The sequence below is a fragment of the Pinus tabuliformis genome, chromosome 4_1 (assembly GCF_031772625.1).
Source record: "Pinus tabuliformis cultivar Carrire ecotype Pingquan chromosome 4_1, CPIR1, whole genome shotgun sequence".
NCBI classification, from domain to species: domain Eukaryota; kingdom Viridiplantae; phylum Streptophyta; class Pinopsida; order Pinales; family Pinaceae; genus Pinus; species Pinus tabuliformis.
In genome coordinates this window covers 240068650-240080371 of record NC_142303.1, presented here as the reverse complement: position 1 = coordinate 240080371, position 11722 = coordinate 240068650, and the positions used below count along the sequence as shown (strand labels likewise).

The following is an 11722-nucleotide window of genomic DNA, read 5'->3' as shown; positions in this document are numbered from 1 at the left end:
GGAAAAAATGAAACATTATTATGTTGGTGCGATTTGCGATTTGATGGCATCGCGAAATCGCATTCGGCAGTAAACAAAAAAAATGGAGCACACACATGAGTGCGATCTGCGATGTGTGATAATTATCGCATCGCAAAAACATATCGCAATTGGAGAAATCAAGTGAATACACCGAGGCTCCAAGCATGCATGCTATTTGCGATCTGCCATCTCATCGCATCGCAAAGGTAAAGAAAAACAGTTTGGTGTCGCTGTTTAATTTTTTTGCTGCAGTTAAAATTATATTTCAACATTCCCTAATATGCGGTAGAAAAATCATAATTAATAGTCTACGGGAGCAGTTTACAAACGGCCGATTCACCATAGAATCTCAGACTCCCTTTATTCATGTATAAATTGCAGCGTTTGGAATAAAGTTCTCAAGATTTTTGTGTGCGAGTTGTTTTTCTATGATAACTACCACTTCTTGGTTGTTTGGTTATCTTTTAACTGACATTAGTACAGCCACTTAGACATAATTTGTGTGACTTGTTTTTCTCTTGTAACTTCCGCATTTTGCCTGTTTGGTTATCGTTTGACTCACGTTAGTACAGCCACTTAGACATAATTTCCTTGGCAACTCCGGGCGTTTTTAGCCTCGACACTTGATCTCGAAATTTTGCATCTAAGCGTTATCCTTATGCACTCCAATCCAGGCCTGGAATTTGACGTCCCACAGGACGTATTTTCGATTTTAGAACGTATTTGACGGCACAGAGAAAATTTTCCACGTCAAGTTAGACGCGTGGTATACCTTCCCAACCCGTCGTTTTGACGTTTAACTTCATTAAAAAAACGTAAAAATTTATAATACCTGTAATACCTATCTCTGGAAGTCTGTGACTATTGTACTAGGTTGAGTCATACGGGTCTCTGGAAGTCTGTGACTATTGTACTAGGTTGAGTCATACGGGCTATGGCTTAATTAATCCCTTGTGTGCATACCAGCCTGGAGTATACGATGAGTTCTCTGAATTAATTGTTTTTCTTTTCACCGTTCAGCCTTTATCCTCATTCGGCCACGTTTACTGAAATTAAGTGCTTTAGGTTTCATTAACTTAAAATTTTGCAGTTCTTGTCAAGTCAAGCGTACGAGTTAATCTTATCAGGATTCTGGAGTGTTCTCAAATTCGAAAACGCTATGAATTTTCATTAATTTCATCGCTTGGTTAAATGTTTGTGTTTGGGTTGCAACTTGCGGGCCGCGGCCATACATGATACCAATATATCTCTTCCAGCAGATGGTATTTTTATGTTTGTTTTTGAACTTGCCCACACTATACGGTTTGATCCTGGAGCCCTGAGTCCTTACTGTGTTGTTACTATTTTAGATGAGCGGTTTCAATATAATTGTTGTTTGGACGCGACCCAGAATCTGCTACCGGTCACTCTTTGCAGGTATGTCAATCACTCACTGGCTTTTTTTTATCGGTAGTGCCAAGTGGTATGTTCGAATGTCACAGCGGCGCCATGGATGTTGTCTATGCCCTCAAGAGGCAGGGCAGCCTGGGCAGGCCGCAAAACCCTCTACCGCTTTGGCGGTTAACATTGAACTCATTTGTTTTGTTTCTAGAGTTTAAATCCTGGTTTAATTTTGGGGTAGACTGTCAAATTTTGGGATAAAGGTGTGTTGTTTGCACTGAATTAATGCAATGAATAGATTGCATTAATCCTTATCTATTTTCTTGCTCCGTTTTTAGCCTGAGTCGATTTCTTACCAGAGCAATGGTTGGATTGAATACGTGCTGTTTTGTCTGTCTTTTCGCAATATGAATTGTGAACAAATCACTGAATGGCCAACCTATTGTCTCTGTAATAAATATGTTGAAAAAAATTGCTAAATGTTATATATATATGAAATAGTTGTGTATTAATCGTAGTTCTTTGTGTCTGATGGCAATGAAAATCCAATTTCTGTAAGTTGTCCAGATAGCGTTTGTCATATTAAAGATTTTTTTATCGTGTCTCGTGGTCTTTTCTTGAAGGCGTTTTTACTTGAGAATTCTTTTAAAATGTTCTGTAAGTTTGGCGTTTACCAAATAATTAGTTCCTTTGTCATATTAAAGATTTTTTTATCGTGCCTCGTGGTCTTTTCTTGAAGGCGTTTTTACTTAAAGAGAAATCTTTTAGAATGTTCTGTAAGTTTCTTGAAGGCGTTTTTACTTAAAGAGAAATCTTTTAGAATGTTCTGTAAGTTTGGCATTTACCAAATAATTAGTTGAAACGTTGTCTAAGCAATAGACAACAACCCCAGCGAGTAGTCAGACATGCCTTGGCCAGAGCTTTTCTTCTGTAATTGTGGTAGGCGTTGAAATACAAGTCTACTTGTGATTGACGTTGAATTATACAAGTCTAATGTTCATGGTCTGCACATTTTAGGTTGTTAGTGACATATTGGTTGTATTTTTTCATTGAAATTATAGTGGCGACTCCTAAAAATACAAGGTGAAACAACAGGAAGGAAATCCATCTCCAAATTTAAACTAACTTTTCTATATAATAATAAATGCTCTTCTTCTACCAGTGGTTCCCCTTGAAAGCTCTGGTTCAATGAAGTTCCATTCTCAGAGAAAGGGTTAGGCTTTTAAAAGGTCTAGTATTCACAGTTGAAAAGCCCTATGAGAGGCAATTGGAAGGCGATTTGCAGGTTTTACGGCACTATTTTTAGGAATATACACGCGATACAAGACCAAGATCCCAGAAAGAAAATGACCAAAATTGAACTTAGGTAAATCTATGTTCTCAACTTTCAAAACTTGAAGATAGGCACAGTAAATAAAATATTTTTCCTCCACGAGAACATTTACCATCGTGTTCTGTTTTATTTCCAAAAAGAAGATATGGTACTTAGATCCACGAAAATATGTTCCCAACAATAACAATTATAGCAGAATCTCACAAATTTTCGACTACATTACAACATGGTCAATAGTCAATTTTAAGCCCTAGGGACAACAATGGCCTCAAATCGAAGAAAATGACCAAGTTTTAATTTTATTTAGCTATCTTGCCACCGTATCTCGTAATAGCTACTGTCAATTGCCTTCATTTGCAGAAATTTTCGTCTCTTTAGCAAATATATGAGCTAGATCTTACTAAAATTTACAAATTTCCTTCACCTCGCAAATTTTAACAATTACTTCAACAAAACCTGCTACATTACCAAAAAAATCAATCACATCACATTTTATCTTCGTTTCAAGTAATCTACGCATTAAATCATGCAATGCTTGCAATATTTCATAGCATTGACCCTTCTTGCCCAACACTGTTAAATATTTTTCCAATTTTTCTGTTAAAACTGGTCTGGCCAAGCTCAAATACACTACTAAAGGCATAATAAGAATAAAACCTAACCAGTATCATATCCAAATATTCCTATTGATAAAAAAATTTGTAGTCTCTCTAGAAAGTTTGACTTTTAATGAAATATAATCACTGTTTATTATTACACAACTTTTCTGTATTTTCTCTAGATGATTTATTTATAGTCCACGATTTATTTATAATCTCATTAGATAATTTATTTATAGTCCATGGATTGTAAGTTTTTTGCAAAAATTTTATAAATCTGAGTTATAAATCTGATAGAGTACAAATCTGCAATTTCAATCTAACAAGAATCATTATAAATAACAGTCATTATCAGCCATCATTATCAGCCTCCATTTCATGACTTATTTTTTGTGGAATCAATTTACAAAAATTGTTAAAATAGCGTTTTCCGTGACACTCACATATTTAGTTAAAACGTAAAATGAAAGGTAAAAAAAATACAAAAACGTAGTCAAATTTTAATTTGACAGGCAAAAAAAATTTGAAATTCCAGGCCTGCTCCAATCCATTTAATAATTGAAGAGCGCGATTCACAATTTCCACAAGCGACACCGCGTTACAAACATCAACCCACATGTGTAAGATCTATGTAGAAATATGTATTTAATTATCATAGAGCAATTGGTGAAGTTAAAGGTGGTCATCTGTATAAAAAGTCAGTATGTTCCATAAAGACAGTACATGTTGCATGGGTAAACGGGGCCACGTCATTGAATGTAACGAAATGAAAGGCTGTGCAAGGTGCATGAACAGACAAAGCCATGTATAACGCTGAAGCTAGTTAAAGAGAAGGCATGGGGAATCGATTCGTGTATTATTAATTTATCAGGCTCTTTTGGCTGGAGTTAGTAACGATCGCTTACGTTCTATGTTCAGCATCGACTCCTCCCCTTATATATGTGTGAGAGAGTGTGAAGGACAACAGTCTAGATCCGACGCAGTTAAAAAGGAGAGGAGTGTGTTTTAGAATGGCTTTTGCTTTTATATTTAGGTTTATGACTTTGGTTTTCTTTATCATATGTCTTATGTTTGTCCAGATCGAAAGCAATGAACTGCCTCAGCGCCACACTTCTTTGAAATCTGCCTGCGACGTGACCTTGGATCCTAACTTCTGTGTTTCCACAATGTCGAGCATGTTGTTAGCTGGATCATTGCAGGCAGATCCCGTAGATATCAGCAGGATGTCTCTCACAGTGAGCATTAGCGAAGCACAGAAGGTCTTCCAAATAATTTCTGGTATCGGGAGATGGTTATTCATGGGAACTCAACTCGATGCCCTTGACGATTGCACGCAGCTGTTAGATCTAACGTTGGACGAGCTGAGTAAGTCCTCGTCGAATTTTACTGATAATTCTTTGGAATGGAGACAGGCAGCTGACATTCAGACTTGGCTTAGTGCAGCTCTTACCAATCAAGCTACCTGCCTCCAGAGTCTCCAGGAGGCTAGCGGAAGCCTGCAAAGCATATTGACGGGTAACGTAGTTCATATGTCACAAGTTGTTAGTAATTCTTTAGCTCTTGTCAACAATATTCATGTTGTTAGCAAAAATCCCAAGGGGCCTCCCGTGCACAACCGACGTCTGTTCTCCGATCCGGCAAGACATGAGAGACAAAATCAAGTTGCTGATAAGTTTCTTTCACATTATGGCTCACTGGAGGACGGGTTCCCTTCATGGTTGTCTGCTGCAGACAGAAGAAGGCTTCTCCAAACCTCCGGTGGAGATGATGTTGTTTTACCAGACAATGTTGCGACGGTGGCACAGGACGGTAATGGTAATTATACCACAATTACTGACGCGCTGAATGCTGCTCCAAATAATAGTTTAGATAGATATGTGATATATGTTACCGGGGGAATCTATGAGGAATACGTTGAGGTGCCTAAATACAAAACAAATATTATGCTGGTGGGAGATGGCATAGATATCACTGTTATCACGGGCAATAGAAGCGTTGTGGACGGATGGACTACTTACCGCTCTGCAACAGTCGGTAAGCTGCTTTACTCGTTTCTTTCTTTGGTAATTTCATATTTTTCTTAGCCTCATATTTGAAATAATTGTGATTACAGCTGTAGTTGGGCAAGGGTTTATTGCTCAGGACATCACCTTTGAGAACACGGCGGGCCCAGAGAAGCATCAGGCTGTGGCCCTCCGAGTTGGGTCGGATCTATCAGCATTTTACCGCTGCAGCTTCAAAGGCTTCCAAGACACACTCTACGCACACTCCCTTCGACAATTCTACAGGGAATGCGACATTTACGGTACGGTTGATTTTATCTTCGGCAACGCGGCAGTGGTGTTTCAAAACTGCAATTTGATGGCCAGGACACCGATGGATGATCAAACAATTTGTTTTACAGCACAAGGGAGAGACGATCCAAATCAAAACACAGGAATCTCCATTCAAAAGTGCACCGTCTCTGCTGCACCGGATCTCGATCCCGTGAAGAGCTCCTTCCAGACATTCCTAGGGAGGCCATGGAAAAATTACTCTCGGACAGTTTATATGGACTCATATATAGACGATGTGGTCGATCCTGCAGGTTGGCTGGAATGGTCGGGGGACTTTGCTTTGACCACTCTGTATTATGGAGAATATATGAATTCTGGACCTGGGGCAGGAACTGCAGGGCGAGTTCAGTGGCCTGGGTATCACGCCATGAACATTTCTGACGCTGAGAATTTCACAGTTGTTAATTTCATCTATGGTGATGCGTGGATACAAGCGGTACCCTACGATGCAGGCTTAAGTTAAGGCAAAAGTAAAGCTACTGTATTCATCACTCATAAGTGGTATAATATCAGAGGCGGATGTGGACATGACAATACTCAGTTCTGCCTGCTTTTCGTTTAGAGTGTCACGGGATAATCCTTCGTGGTTCGGGCCAGCATGGGTGATGCAGCCTCCGTCATGTGCATTCCTCCTTTTTTAATCTTTTTAATCTCACCACCGACGAGATAAATCCAAACATACACATGTTCATGAATTTCAGCTTTTCGCTAATGTGCGTAACTGTGGCAAAGTAATTGTCGCCAGGCTAAACATCGAGGCCCGACAAATTGTGGAAGAGATTCCTTGAACATGGAAATAAATGAGTTCACAAATAATCTTCCTTATCTAAATGAAATAAATAAAATAAAAAATGTTTTTTAAAGTTTTGATTCTACATTACAAGTTTCAATGCAAACTTCTTTGTATGACTACTTAGGATTGAACATGAAGTTTCTACTGTAAATGCAATTTTGAATACAAAAATCTCGACTGAATTTGCTCTGCAACATTCCAATCCACAAAAAAATATTATTATTATTAAATTAATTTCTGATTAATTCATCTACTATTTTATACTTAGTTTTTATTTTATATACAATTACCCAATATAAAATTAACCAAAAAAATTTACCAGAAAAATGTAACAAATATTTTTTCCCTATTACAAAAATGCAACATTCAATACAACATTCAATAGGTCTAAGTATATACTTGTAAGTAATGCCAAGATCACTTCCCTAAATGCAACATGTTTTATAATTTCATTCTAATACAATTCCAAATTACAATCTAAATCCATGCAAATTATAATCTAAACTTTGCTAATAGCTTGCAATCAAATTATTCTATTATCCAATATTTGAAGGAAAAGTTTAGAAAAATGACCATTCACTTGTAATTATCATATGTATAAAAGCAATCTTTAACTGAAAATTTTAATATCGCGTAGTGCTCCTATATGTATATCGTTCTTTAAAGATGATAGTGTTAGGGCTCTATGCTAATTCCTTAAGTAGATAGATATGTTTCTATTGTATTTTGCTAATAATAAATATGTATTGAACTTTGCCTCAAGTGAAACCTCTTTTTATATGGAATACAATATAAAAAAAAATATAATCTGTTATGATTAGTTCTCTTTGATATACATATAGGAGAAAAAGAGTACAATTATAATGAAATGGATAAATGAAAAGCTAGCCTATATAATAAAATAGCAATAGAATGTAATAACTCAATATCTAGAGCTTAATAAAGGGTTGTAGAATTAACATGTGACTTGTCTAAGGTTAACATGCATGCCCACTTCAAACAAGTGTTTCCATCACACTTGACTAACTATGGATGTTTTTGTATGTCACCTCTTCCAATGGTAGGTCTTTCCATTTGATGAGATATTAAGTAATTTCTTGATTTCTCATATGCTTAATTCTTGTTTCAATGATGGTTTATGGTTCTAGTATGATTTTTGTTTATTCATTAATCTCTAGCAAAATAATTTGGATTGGGACTTTGTCATTGATTATCTTATTTAAGTAAAAAACAAGGAGGAATAGATGTACACATGAAGATGCAGATAACTCTCATTTGTAAGCCATGCTTCCAAACTTCTGCAAGACCTTATAGGAGAGATAATACCTCAATCCTAATTTATTGTTCTTCTTTTGTTGTTTTAGAGACATGTGTTTATATGGTTGTAGTCTCAAAAATACCTAATGCCCCACTTCAAATTCCTTTTCACTATGGGTTTGAACTGAAGGTTATTTCATCGTATTTTAAACTATGACCAAGTTGTTCCTTAATAGTTTAAGAACCTCATGTTGGTTCTCTATTTGGTACTCCATTACTCAGATCTTTGTAGTCCCTTTAAGGGTGATGTGATGGATGGAGGATGATATCATAAAATTCCATAAATGGGGACATTTTTGAAAAAATATGGAAGGATATGTTGTATGCCAAGGGAAACCACTTGACCCATTATGTTTTTTATATAATGTAAAGAAACAAATATATCCTTCTAAATGTGTATTCACAATCTCAATTTACCCATCGAACTGAGGATAATATGATGAGCTATGAGCCAATTGAGCACCTGAAGAAGAAAACAATTTAGTTCGAAAAATTGTTGTGAAAATTGGATATATGTCACTTACAATAATCATTAGGATTCTATGTGGCTTTTGCATTGTTTCCATGAATGTTGCTACCACTGTACTTCCTCTAAACAATGGCAAAGGGAGAAAAAATGGGAATACTTTGTCAATTTATTTACCACTACCATAATGACATTCTTTCCTTGGATTTGCATAAAAATTTAATAAAATCTATTGAAACTTCTTACCAACATTGACTTGGCATAACTAATGGTTGTAGGAGACTTGGGGTCTTCATTGTCTCTCCCATATTATGTTGATAGAACTCACATTCCACCCTAAATTTTTTTACATTAATTCAAGAATTTACTAGAAAAAATCCTTATTGGTCTTGTGTTAAGTTTTCAAGAAAGAAAAATGTTGTCCTATAGGAGAAGCGTGCACTTTCAAAAGGAAATTTCATTTTCGTTCAGAATTCTTACATAAACATAAGTGATCTTAATACCACAATATATTACTCTTCCACACAAATTTCTCTAATGCACTTGGGTCTTATTGTAGATTTTGAATGGTCTTGCATTCCTTTGGATCTTGCTTCCATTCTAACATTGCTTCTCCCACACAATCATATTGCAGAATCAAAAAAGCATGTAGTAACCATTCGTTTATTATTCTTTCATTGAAAGTGCATCCACCATATTATGTGATCTTTATATGAAACTGCTTGAGGTTTATGTAATATTGCAAGTGATTAAATTTGAGTTTTTAAGGCTCTTATGTCCAATTAATAATCACATAAAGATGAATGTAAACTTCAGAAATTGTAGAATATTGTAGACGATACCACCATAATAATAAACACAAAACAACAAGTGATGAAGGAGTTCACCCCTCCTGGGCTACGTCTCTTGGTCCAACTTCCAATACTTGGGCCTATATCATTACGCTAATAAAAATAGTGATTAAAACATGTTACAATACTCAAATGGCTTCAATAATAGCTCCATTGGCTTTAGAGCTATCAAAAACCCTTGTCTACCCTCTTTCTGCTCCCAAAAAGACCAAAAAATAGAAAATTATGCCTCTTTCCTCCTTTTCCCAAGTTCTGCAACTAACCATCCTACAATTTGGCCAAAACCTAGCTCTAATTCCCCAAACGTGGAAGTTTCCCGTTAAACCTAACACGATTCCCGCTAGGCGGGCAAAATTGTAGGACAGATAAGGGCGTCATTAAGACCCTATTCCTTGAAAAATATGGCCACATGGAGGGCATATGACCTAGTTAGGTTCCTAATTTAAAGGCTCTTGTTGGTTGGCCTTGTTCTACATGTGCACCTGGTCATATGGGGTCCCCATAAGCCTTGGGGTTGATGGTCTTCCCTCGACGGTCATGGCCTGTCACATGGTGGGTTAGGGTGCAGTTTGGAATGGCGGTTAAGGCTAATGGTTTTAACCATGGGCTGGACACAAGGCAAGTGGTTGCGGTTAGGGTTGTTGTCATGGTCTATTACATGGTGGTGTGTTCATAGTTCTCGCCGACGGTCATGGGCCGGTTCACATGTGATGATCCTGTTGGCAATTAGGGCTACTGCTATGGTGCCGAAGTGGGGCTAGGCTAGGGCCTAGCCCTTGACCCTCCACCTAGGATCCTGTGGCATTGGGGTGGCCAAGGACTAGGCCTTAGCCCGACCCACCTTGCCAAATGTGCATACATAACATTCAAATAATACATGTGCCCTATGGTTTAACAAGGAACATGTGTGGTGTGTTGGTGGAGGTCGCAGTTAATATAAAGGAGGTTTGGTGTTTGACTCTCCGGAAGTGCAATCCAACCTTAACCAAATTTTTTAGTGGCCATCGAGGTGCCACGTGGCAACCTGTGGTTGGTACACCTCACCAAAGTCAACCTCCGATAGAATTTTTGACCACCCCGCAGCCAATAGAAATCTAACACTTGTCGTGCTAATATTGGCCCCTGGAGCCCAGTTACCCTACCAAGTCAGTAGGCCAAGTTAGCTCTATGGACTGCTGACTGGGTAGCCTTCACACAACTTTGTTTTTAAATTTAGTTGTTTCCAAAATCGATCAAAACTCATTACTGGGAGCATACAACATCTGTTTTCCATGAAATGAGTTGCATCGGATTTAGGACGAGGAGATCTATCCAGTCATTTCATTTTCAAGCAATTATGGCACATTCAATTTTTTAGCATATTTTTTATCCAATGGATCATTATATTTTCCCTTTTTTGTAAGTAATTTCAAAATCATAACCTAGGATATTTGTAACCCATTTATGTTACTCTTCTAAATATAATTGTTGATCCAAGAATAACTTCAAATTAGGTGAGGGTACCCATTTTTTAACTACATGTAGTATGGTCATAATTTAGATCTCATATATGGGTTGTAGTAAGTTATTTCCTTTCAATTAGATACTTTAAAATGAGAGGGGCCTTCCTTTTTACATTAAAACTATACCAATTCCATGGTTTTAGGTATCACACTCCACAAGCAAAGGTTTTTTGAAGTGAGGTGTGTTTAGGAAATGAGTTGTATGCATACTCTCAAGTTTTTCAAAGACTCTGGTTTCTTGTTGAATCCAAGAAAATGTTTCCTTCTTCAATAATGTTGTTAAAGGCATTTCTATTTTATATTAATTCTTGAAAACTGTGTACTAATATTCTATCAAACTTAAAAATCCTCTAAGTTTCTTGAATTTTTTCGGTATTGGCCATTCTATCATAGCTTTAATTTTTTAGTGTCTTTGAAAGCTTCATGAGATACAATATGACCCAAGTATTTCACTTCTTGTATCCCAAGGACAAACTTGGAAGTATTTGCATATACTAGTTATTCTTCCAATAGTTTTAACATTGTGTCAGCATGTTGGACATGCTCTTCCCAAGACTTTCTATAGGTTAGTATGTCAACAAAATATATTAACACAAATTTCCTAAGGGTGGATTTGAATGTAAAATTAATTAAGCTTTGAAGTGTTTGAAATGTTGTAAATCATAATGGAATTCATGTGTTCTAAAGTCTCTTTTGGCAATGTCTTCTTTCATTATTTGATTGGATAATATCCCAAATGGAGATATTAACGTCCGACTAAGGTAATATATCACATGTTCCGTTCCGAATTCATCTTCCTGTACTAAGACCATTCCAATGGTGGAATGAGCGGCGGCGAGGTACAAAAAGTAATCCTGGTTGTAGTTGGGAGGATGCAGCAATGGTGCATGGGTCAACGCGTGCTTGAGTGCATCAAAAGATTTCTGAGCTATCTCATCCCAAGAGAATTGAACGTTCTGTTTCAACAGCCGGGTAAAACCCTTTGTAATCTCGGCGTAGTTAGGAATGAATCGGCGTAAAAAGTTTGCTTTCCCCTGCAAACTTTGGAGTTGGCGAAGACTCAAAGGAGGAGGCAATTTGATGATAGCTTCTACCTTCGAGGGATTGACGCGAATGCCGGCTTT

General features: G+C 37.0%; 1 pseudogene; it reads left to right on the top strand.

Annotated features, from left to right (window-relative positions):
• The first annotated feature begins 4343 nt into the window (after positions 1–4343).
• LOC149175151 (pectinesterase pseudogene) lies at positions 4344–6132 on the top strand (annotated as a pseudogene).
• Positions 6133–11722: the final 5590 nt, after the last annotated feature.